This window comes from Cydia splendana, chromosome 6, assembly GCF_910591565.1.
Source record: "Cydia splendana chromosome 6, ilCydSple1.2, whole genome shotgun sequence".
Classification (NCBI taxonomy): Eukaryota; Metazoa; Arthropoda; class Insecta; order Lepidoptera; family Tortricidae; genus Cydia; species Cydia splendana.
This window is the reverse complement of record NC_085965.1, coordinates 16,178,916-16,189,766: the sequence shown is the minus strand read 5'-3', so window position 1 is coordinate 16,189,766 and position 10,851 is coordinate 16,178,916.

The window sequence follows — 10,851 nt, the reverse complement described above, 5'->3', positions numbered from 1 at the left end:
CGCCTGTCATGTCATGGAAGAGTAAGCGCCGGAAGCTCCTGCCCGGACACGGCCCGGTCTAACGTGAGTCATCCTTTAAGTGAACCAATGTCGGTATCGTGACATTAAAAACAGCCGATAAAGACGACCCTTTGTAATTACGACGTCTAGATATGCCATGAACGTATTGGATTAAATAAATCGAAAATGAAAACAACCTTTGTATTATTTGGAAAATTTTGCTTAAACTTAATTTACTAATCACAAAGCCTGAGTATTTTGGATTTCTGAAATATTTCCCAGTAAACGACAAAATTACGCGTTCCATCCAAACGACTATTTTGGAAATGAAATTCCGTCTGAATTAAACTATGAAAGCTAGGTAAAATGTATCAAAAGCACCAGTGGCGGATTTGCTCTAAGGCCAAATAGGCCCGGGCCTAGTGCGGCAAGATATTAGGGGCGGCAAATTCTGACGAAAAATTCGCTGATGATAACAAGAAATAACTCAAAATGTAGTCACTATGCTGCAAATCCGCCACTGAAAATCACGTAAACTAAAGAAGAGGGGGAAATCATCATCATCATCAGGCTATAGTAGTCCACTGCTGGACATAGCCCTCCCCTAAAGAGCGCCATAGCGCCCTGTCCTCAGCTTGCCGCATCCAGCATCTGCCTGCAGTCTTTCGCAGATCGTCATCCCACCTGGTCGGAGGGCGTCCTACACTACGTTTGCCAAGTCGCGGTCTCCACTCAAGAACACGTTTACCCCAGCGGTTGTCGGTTCTTCGTGCGATATGGCCAGCCCACTGCCACTTCAGCTAAGAAATACATTCAAATAATTCATAATAAAAGGTAAGCACAATAAAAATATTTTAATAGGCCGATGTGAAATTATTTTTTAGGTAGATAAGAATATTTCATTTGTTTTAGTTGTTGATTAAGTATATTAATAAGATTACATAAATGAACAATTCTAATGACGGATCTTCTCTACTTATATTTTTACTTGACTCTCATAGGAGAGTTATGTTTTGTTTTCGAGTCCGCGTCACACAATCATAGTCAAAATTTACGTGCTTATAGAAAATATGCGTAAATATTTGAGAAACAATGATAGTATGATCTATAAACAACAATAATGTACCGAAGTATGATACCCATTAAATATTACTAGTAGGTATACCAATAATTTAATTGTACTGAGCTTGACGATAATGATTGTAAATTTTAAATTTTTAAATTTGCAGTATTGGGCTATAAGTAGGTAGAGGTACTTACCAGAGTTTACGTTAAAATAAATAATAATATTATGTTTTAATTAACAGTTAGCTGCTCCCCTATTCCCCTGCATAAAGGATGACTCACGCTACAACGGTCCGGGCCCGGGCCGGGGAGCCTGACACTTTAGTTTTCTATGAAAGCATCACGTGATCACCAATCGCCTGTCATAGAGAAAGAAGTGTCAGAAGCCACGTCCCGGACCGTTTTATTCATCCTTAAAAGTGTGTTTGAAAACTCAAGTAGGTAATGTCCTCAATACAGGATTCTACAACACACAAACTCAACTGTTTATGTATGTACGAGTATGTACTGTTTATGTGTGTAAGAGGTACGAAGCACGAACCTATGTTTGGTGGGTGCCCCTTAATACGCCTAACATTAATTGTCATAATATGAATTCGCATAATAGATTTGGCATAAAATAATTGTTCATAACATTGAACAGGCATAATAATAAAAACGCATAACACTTATTGCGCATAATAATGACTCCGCATAATTGAAATATGCATAACATTATTAACTATAACTTTAACGTTTCGCAGAGTTCGTTATCGGTGTTTGTTGTGAATTATCGGGATTATGACGGCAGAATAACACTTGCACTGCGTGGGCTTTTAAAATCGCTGCAGATTTTTCTTGGTCTAACTCTATCTATCCTGTTTGAGACGGGCGTAGATAACGCACTGTTCGACAATCTATGCATTCTTGTGGTGGTGGAGGGAGAGGGAGAGGGAGAGGGAGAGGGAGAGGGAGAGGGAGAGGGAGAGGGAGAGGGAGAGGGAGAGGGAGAGGGAGAGGGAGAGGGAGAGGGAGAGGGAGAGGGAGAGGGAGAGGGAGAGGGAGAGGGGAGAGGGAGAGGGAGAGGGAGAGGGAGAGGGAGAGGGAGAGGGAGAGGGAGAGGGAGAGGGAGAGGGAGAGGGAGAGGGAGAGGGAGAGGGAGAGGGAGAGGGAGAGGGAGAGGGAGAGGGAGAGGGAGAGGGAGAGGGAGAGGGAGAGGGAGAGGGAGAGGGAGAGGGAGAGGGAGAGGGAGAGGGAGAGGGAGAGGGAGAGGGAGAGGGAGAGGGAGAGGGAGAGGGAGAGGGAGAGGGAGAGGGAGAGGGAGAGGGAGAGGGAGAGGGAGAGGGAGAGGGAGAGGGAGAGGGAGAGGGAGAGGGAGAGGGAGAGGGAGAGGGAGAGGGAGAGGGAGAGGGAGAGGGAGAGGGAGAGGGAGAGGGAGAGGGAGAGGGAGAGGGAGAGGGAGAGGGAGAGGGAGAGGGAGAGGGAGAGGGAGAGGGAGAGGGAGAGGGAGAGGGAGAGGGAGAGGGAGAGGGAGAGGGAGAGGGAGAGGGAGAGGGAGAGGGAGAGGGAGAGGGAGAGGGAGAGGGAGAGGGAGAGGGAGAGGGAGAGGGAGAGGGAGAGGGAGAGGGAGAGGGAGAGGGAGAGGGAGAGGGAGAGGGAGAGGGAGAGGGAGAGGGAGAGGGAGAGGGAGAGGGAGAGGGAGAGGGAGAGGGAGAGGGAGAGGGAGAGGGAGAGGGAGAGGGAGAGGGAGAGGGAGAGGGAGAGGGAGAGGGAGAGGGAGAGGGAGAGGGAGAGGGAGAGGGAGAGGGAGAGGGAGAGGGAGAGGGAGAGGGAGAGGGAGAGGGAGAGGGAGAGGGAGAGGGAGAGGGAGAGGGAGAGGGAGAGGGAGAGGGAGAGGGAGAGGGAGAGGGAGAGGGAGAGGGAGAGGGAGAGGGAGAGGGAGAGGGAGAGGGAGAGGGAGAGGGAGAGGGAGAGGGAGAGGGAGAGGGAGAGGGAGAGGGAGAGGGAGAGGGAGAGGGAGAGGGAGAGGGAGAGGGAGAGGGAGAGGGAGAGGGAGAGGGAGAGGGAGAGGGAGAGGGAGAGGGAGAGGGAGAGGGAGAGGGAGAGGGAGAGGGAGAGGGAGAGGGAGAGGGAGAGGGAGAGGGAGAGGGAGAGGGAGAGGGAGAGGGAGAGGGAGAGGGAGAGGGAGAGGGAGAGGGAGAGGGAGAGGGAGAGGGAGAGGGAGAGGGAGAGGGAGAGGGAGAGGGAGAGGGAGAGGGAGAGGGAGAGGGAGAGGGAGAGGGAGAGGGAGAGGGAGAGGGAGAGGGAGAGGGAGAGGGAGAGGGAGAGGGAGAGGGAGAGGGAGAGGGAGAGGGAGAGGGAGAGGGAGAGGGAGAGGGAGAGGGAGAGGGAGAGGGAGAGGGAGAGGGAGAGGGAGAGGGAGAGGGAGAGGGAGAGGGAGAGGGAGAGGGAGAGGGAGAGGGAGAGGGAGAGGGAGAGGGAGAGGGAGAGGGAGAGGGAGAGGGAGAGGGAGAGGGAGAGGGAGAGGGAGAGGGAGAGGGAGAGGGAGAAAAAAGAAAAAGTGCCACGAAATGGTCTCACCTCAGCATGTTGCTGGCGGCTGCTAGCAGATAGCTGATGCTGAACCCTGGCAGTACCTAGTGGAGCTCGGGTTTAATACAACATAAACACACGCTGTTTTGGTCATCAGACTCGTCTCGATGAGCACTTAGGAGAGTAGTACCCAAGATAGAGCTGATGCTGAACCCTGGCTGTACCTAAAGGAACTCAGGTTTGTTGCAACATAGGCACACGCTGTTTTGGTCATCCGACTCGTCTTGATGAGCACTTAGGAGAGTAGTACCCAAGATAGAGCTGATGCTGAACCCTGGTTGTACCTAGCGGAACTCAGGTTTGGTGCACCATAGGCACACGCTGTTTTGGACACCCGATTCGTCATGATGAGCACATGGTAGAGCATTACCCAAGATAGCTGATGCTGAACCCTGGTTACGACCCTATTGGAACTCAGGTTTGGTGCAACATAGACAAACGCTGTTATGGTCATCTCTCGTCGCGTCAAACTGCTGTCAAGAAAATTTCATATCTTGCAGCAAATGGGCCGCTGCCGATCACCACTTCTCGAGTTGACTACGGATTTGCCGTGTAATAATTTTCTTGTACTTTGAACATTAATATATCCTGCTTATTAATCGAAAAATGAAATATGTACCTATACTTATGCGCCACGGCGACAATTATTCAAACTTGGATACGCGTGTGGAAATTTTGCAATTTGTTTGTTCACATGCGTTATGTCCAGGATACTTGTGTTAGTCTAAGAATAAAATAATTATCATTCAACGTTGTAGTTTTATTTTGTAACTTTTTCCTTATCCAGACTTTCTCGTCGCTCAGCTACAATATTTTTTCGAATTCCGTAGATTCATTTCCAATGTGCTCGATAGTCGTGTGAGGCACGAAATCTGTGAATTTTTTTATAGAAATGTGACGTAAGTGTAATTTTAAACGAAATAAAATATACAGACATTAATTGACTGTGAAGCCTTGCACGAGCTACTTCACAATAATCATCGAACGTAATTAAAAAAGTTATTTCATCAGGACCAGTAATTAAACTACAAATAATTATTTCCGTAGCAATAAACGAGAATTATGTCCATGTTAGGCACTAATGAAACATATTTTAAATATTAATAAAAAACTGTATTTCCACTCTTCTAACTACTACATCACACATATATTGTTCATAACCGTTAACGCTTGTGCTTAGATACGAGGTAAGCTCTATACTGACTTTCAAGTGACCTTTTGACAGATGTCATTACATATTTCATGTACCGTCTCGTACATATTCCCAACCACAAAAAAGGTTTATATAAACTATATGTTAACTATCTTAGAAACTAACTATGTTATACAACTTAACTATCTATTGGTAGAACACACACTTTATATATGCTTGTTCTTATGATAGACCCTTTAATTGTCCTTATGGAGAGTGCCCTTACTTTTCCATCAACTCCGGGGTAGACCTCTACTACTCTAGCCATGGGCCACCTCAAAGGCGTTACATTATCATCCTTAACTATCACTAAAGTACCTACTTCTATATTTTTACAATCTTTGCGCCATTTTGGCCTATTTTGTAATTGAACAAGGTACTGCTTATGCCACTGCTTCCAAAAGTTTTGAACCATACGGTTACATTGTTCCCAAAACTTAGTAAGACTAACAGGCCCTTTAGTACAATCTTTTTCAGGATATGTGGTAAGAGGAGCACCAGTCAAAAAATGAGCAGGGCTAAGATATGGAGTCTCATTAACATCGGTTGTAGGCAAAGCAGTCATGGGCCTTGAGTTACAAATGCCTTCAATTTGTACGATTACCGAATTTAATTCTTCGTATGTTAAAACGGTTTCACCTACAACCCGCTTCAAGTGGTATTTCACAGATTTTATTCCAGCCTCCCACAATGAACCGAATACAAATTGACAATAACTAAGTATACCTTATAGTTACCTGTATCAACCAAAACGTATAAGTACAAATTGTTAAAGCCTTGCACACCGTGCCGCAAATGAAATGCAATTTGCAATGCTTATAAACACAATGTAAACACTAACTTAGCGTTCATGCGGTTAATTTTTGCAATTGTTTATGCAACCGCACTTTCTTACAAAGAAAAATTGGAGAGTTAGAAAACAAAGTATAAGCCAAGCACAAATAACACGAATTATTTCCTTTGTCGAAACGAAATTAATGGCGTCGTCGGCGTCCGATATGAGTGAATGCGTGAACGAAGGATTCCTGCCACGCTGCTATTGGAACGGAACGGGATGAACGGCGTTGCGCAAGGCCAATAGGCGCACGCGGCTGCAACACGAAGCTTGGCGTAGATCTCCGAAGTCCGGCGACGTTTCGTTTTTGCAAACTATGCTCACTCGAGCAAACTTTTTTCCATTTGCAATTAACTTGTGCGTATTGAAGTTACCGATTATAACTTTGCATAACCAAAACGCATGTGAGTGAAGTTATCATGAAGTTATACAAAGTTGATAGCTATTGGTCCGGTTTCTAGCGGAAATAGATGAACGAATTTTAATGCCAAATGAACGAACTAAAAAAGTCAAATGTTCTAGAAAGGGTACCCAACGGGAAAATAGCTAAATAAATGCAACCCTCCAAACGTTCAACTAGCAACTATGCTAATTGTAATACTGGTTAACACTTTTTAACACTGCAGCCACTGACCGTTAGAACGGAACTGTCTTTAATATTTGATAGTATGTTACACTAAATACATGTAGACCACTATAGGGGCCATTAAAGTTCGAAAGAAATGCCAATATCACTCCGTTTGCACTGCACACGGAGACGTAATTTAACTGCTAGCACAACTTGCGTTACGCATTAAAATATAGTTCACTGAACTCTGAAAATGTTCGAACTTCGAGACATAAGAATTAGTCCACACGAGCACTGCACGCGGGTCATGCGCAACTTGCGTTTTATTTTTAAAGAATCCCTGCTCAATGAACAGACACCGAAATATTCGGTATTTAGTATTGCGTCCCGGCGAGCACCGCACCCCGGAAAAACGCTGGTGACAACTTCCCACACCAAAAAGTCACTACGCACACGCACTGCGTTTTTGTAGGTCCTCTATTTTGCAACTTGCAATTAAAATCTTGAGCACAGAGCACCTCACATCAGTTCAGCAAACTTGCGCACTGCACAATACCGACGATATGGAGTCGGCCGCTGATCTATCACGCACCGCATGTCCACGCACATTGTTCGTAGCTACAGTTATTAGCGCTAACGGCCCATCGAAGGACCATAATCTGATAGGCACTAATGAAACATATTTTAAATATTAATAAAGAACTGTATTTCCACTCTTCTAACTACTACATCACACATATATTGTTCATAACCGTTAACGCTTGTGCTTAGATACGAGGTAAGCTCTATACTGACTTTCAAGTGACCTTTTGACAGATGTCATTACATATTTCATGTACCGTCTCGTACAGTCCATGTTCGAATTGTTCGACGATCGCATAATAGGGAATATTAGGCAAAGCTCTGCGTAGGTGTCACGACTAGCACATACAGTAAACAAACCTCATTGACATCATCAATGACACATCATGCGTCACTAGGTCAATCACATGGCCTACCGTGAAACACGACAATCGAAAGTTCGGTTCCTGCCTCTCTATCACTCTTGCTAATTCGATCGATATAGAGGCAGATAAAGAAATTTCGATTTTCGCATTTCGCGGTAGGCCACCTGTAAAAAACCGCCTTGGTGCATCAATGTCATAGTGAAAACATGTCAAAAAACTGTTTAAGGCCTAGTATGTGTAAGTTACTCTATGGTTTACTAAACAAATTAGTGCTGCACTCTGGCGGCAGAACATTGCAGTAATACTCCCTATTATTGTGTCGGTACCCAAATGTAAACGGGGTTATCATGATAATATAACCAGAGATAAATAAATAAAAAAAAGGCTCTAAAACATGTGACATTTGTCATCATTAAATAAGTACATAGGAATAACATGTGCAAAGTTTTTAGAGTTCCGTACTCAAAGGGTAAAACGGGACCCTATTACTAAGACTCCGCGTCCATCCGTCCGTCCGTCCGTCCGTCCCTCTGTCACCAGGCTGTATCTTGTGATCTGTGATAGCTTGACAGCTAAAATTTTCACAGATGATGTATTTCTATTGGCGCTATAACAACAAATACTAAAAACAGAATAAAATAAAGATTTAAGTGGGGCTCCGATACAACAAACGTGATTTTTGACCGAAGTTAAGCAACGTCGGGCGGGGTCAGTACTTGGATGGGTGACCGTTTTTATAGATAATGGTACGGAACCCTTCGTGTGCGAGTCCGACTCGCACTTGCCCGGTTTTTTTTAATATTTACTAATGTGACGTCCATTTTATAAGTCTAATATTTTTTTGTTTCTTTTTTGACTTATGTACAGTCAGCTGCAGAGAAAGGTGCTAATAGTATTGTCAAAGAGAATAGATAGTATAGAGGGGTCCTGTCATAGTAAATTTTGTAGTCACAGTAAATTTACTGCCATCTATCGACACACGACCAAAACTCAAAATGAAAACGTATAAAACTATCAAAAAATTAATATATATTATATCGATACTTTTGGGTTCAATTGGCGTAAAGGACAAAATGCAACTTTTCAGGAGACTCGAAAAACTGCGATTTTTTTTTAATTTTGATATATTTTTGTTGTTTATCGAGCTATATTTTCGATGTGTATTAGAAAAGAACTCAAAATGTTAGTCTCTTTAACTAAAATTAGAAATCATATCTATAAATTAAATAGGAAAGAAGTTAATGTCCTTTAAAATTGGTCAAAAACAGTATCAATGTCCTTTGCGCCCATGAAATTTTTGATAATTTAGTGAATCTTGTTTAGTAATGGGTCGTAAGTGACGTTCTCAGACTATTTTATTCCAAATTTGAGGTGTATTAGTTACCAGCCACGGTACACATGTTAACTGTTTTCAGCATAGTTTACTGTTACGAAGCTTAAAAATGTATCAGCGAATGTGCAAAAAGATAACAGCGGAAAAAACTCTTAGCGTAAATGCTTTTAAATTTAAGGGCAAACATTACATTATAGTAATAAAGGTCCCAGAAAACGATTTACTTGATATTATTCACCGCTACGTCCATGTTATTTGTATTAAATTTGGAGTTTAGAAACTAATTTGAGGTAGTAAAAGACACAAGTATTAGAAAAGTATTTTACAACCTTGTTCGCTTCTTATACTTATAAAAAAATATTTTTAGAGCGGGTCGTAAAGGACAAGTACAATAATATCAATAGTAAAATATGTCCTTTACGACCATCTTGACCACAGACCTATATCGAGTAGACGGAAAAAGTGTATGTACCTCGCGTGCCGAAAAGACGATTATAAATCGTCTTTGCTCGCCGCGATGCTCAGTCCGCTCTCGACCGCTTTCCGTGTATGACGTTCGGATGTGATAACAAAATGGCCCCTTGCTCGATAATTAACTGTTCAAACACCAACAAAAAAGTAGGAGCTATAAATCAAGACATTTCCTTTCATCGGGAAGTACTCTTTGCCCTAAAATATCTGTTATTATTTACAAAACAATTTATTTTGCTGCTCAGTATTAATTTCATATAAACAGTAGCAGGCGACTCTGTGTCTAATGCTACTTTTCCATTTCGGCTTTAATTTGACGCGCTAGACTTGGCAAGCATTGAAAACCAGCAACGAAAATAAAACAATCCAAACTTGTCGAGACGCGTTTAAGGTTGATTTCTCATTCGTCTGTCAAAAGTAAGATATAGTGTTGTACCCTGCGATTTTCAATGCCGAATTCTTAATCGATTAAAATCGATTATTGAAGACAGAAAAAATGATAATTATTTTTTAAACCTACTATTTATGTAGCCGTGTGATAAAGTAGTAGTCAAAATCAAATATTATTGACGAAAGGATAATAATTATAGTTATATCGATAATTTTAAAATATAGTTGCTATATTGAAATTTTGTTTCAGTTTTCCGGAAGATCCTTGTACTAATAAAAAAATAATGGATTGAAAGCTGGTTCCCTACAAAGCATAACCGGATTTGTTCGATACATTTTCACGAAGATACCTTTACTGGTCCATCAAAGTTTCGGCAACTAATCAGGCGGCATAGCCAAGGTGACGATCGCTTGCGCTTCGCCATCGAATCGCTTTGTGTCTCTCTATCACTCCTCCATATTAGTGTGACAGTGACAATTACGTTTCGTTCGTTACGTAGCGTTAGCGATTGGCATGTTGTCTACGGGGCCAGTACAGCTTATCTGACTATAGATATATTCATACAAAAGTCTTGTTTGATTCACATGGCGACGCAAAATGAGTTATCATTTTCTTTGCAACATTTTAATTTTAACTATACAGAACGATAGCGCTTGGAATTCTGAACAAAACTGTATATATAACTCATTTTCGCCAAAATGTCCTTTACGCCAATTGAACCCAAAGGTATCGATAAATGATTTTATTATTTTTATATCATTTTGACCCATGTTCATTCACTGATACCTATGTGTTAAAATTGTTAAATATGAAACGGTGTCGTCACCGCCATCTAGCCGAGGATAGGCCAAAGGTGTATGCGCCATCTGTCCGAGAATGACTTTTTCTTGACTTCCGAGGCACGTTTTTTCCTTAGACTTTATTCATCTTATACTTATACGTCGCATAGCATGATAGCACCGCAATAATATTGGAGCGGCGTTAATAATAGCGTAAGCGCCAACCGCCATAAGGTACCTTTACTCGTGGGACGTCACATATCTTTACTATATCGTATCTAGTTAATCTCTAATTCATTTCCCGAATCGGTCCGATTGACAGTAACTGCAGCCAGCTCCTTAAACTCATAATTCCATCGGACGTGACTATCCCTTTCATGTTTTTGAAAGGAATGAAATTGTGGTTTTCCTGGAAATGAACATAAAAAATAATTAAGAAGAAAAAAATTATAATGGCAATATTGTCGAAGCTTCCGATTTAAATTACAGCTTTTATGTTGCGGCTCTTTTCTTGTCAGTATTTTGAAGGTTTGTTTGGCTTCATTCATTTAGAAAATGCCTACTTTTACAGTATCCAATGAAATGGTGTATTTTATTTACAATAATAATTTTAAAACGCAAAAAAAGAGTTTTTTGCTATGCAAGCCTGCAAACATGCAAAATTTTGGTTGTGTTTGAAGAATAACCCGTTTACAAGGT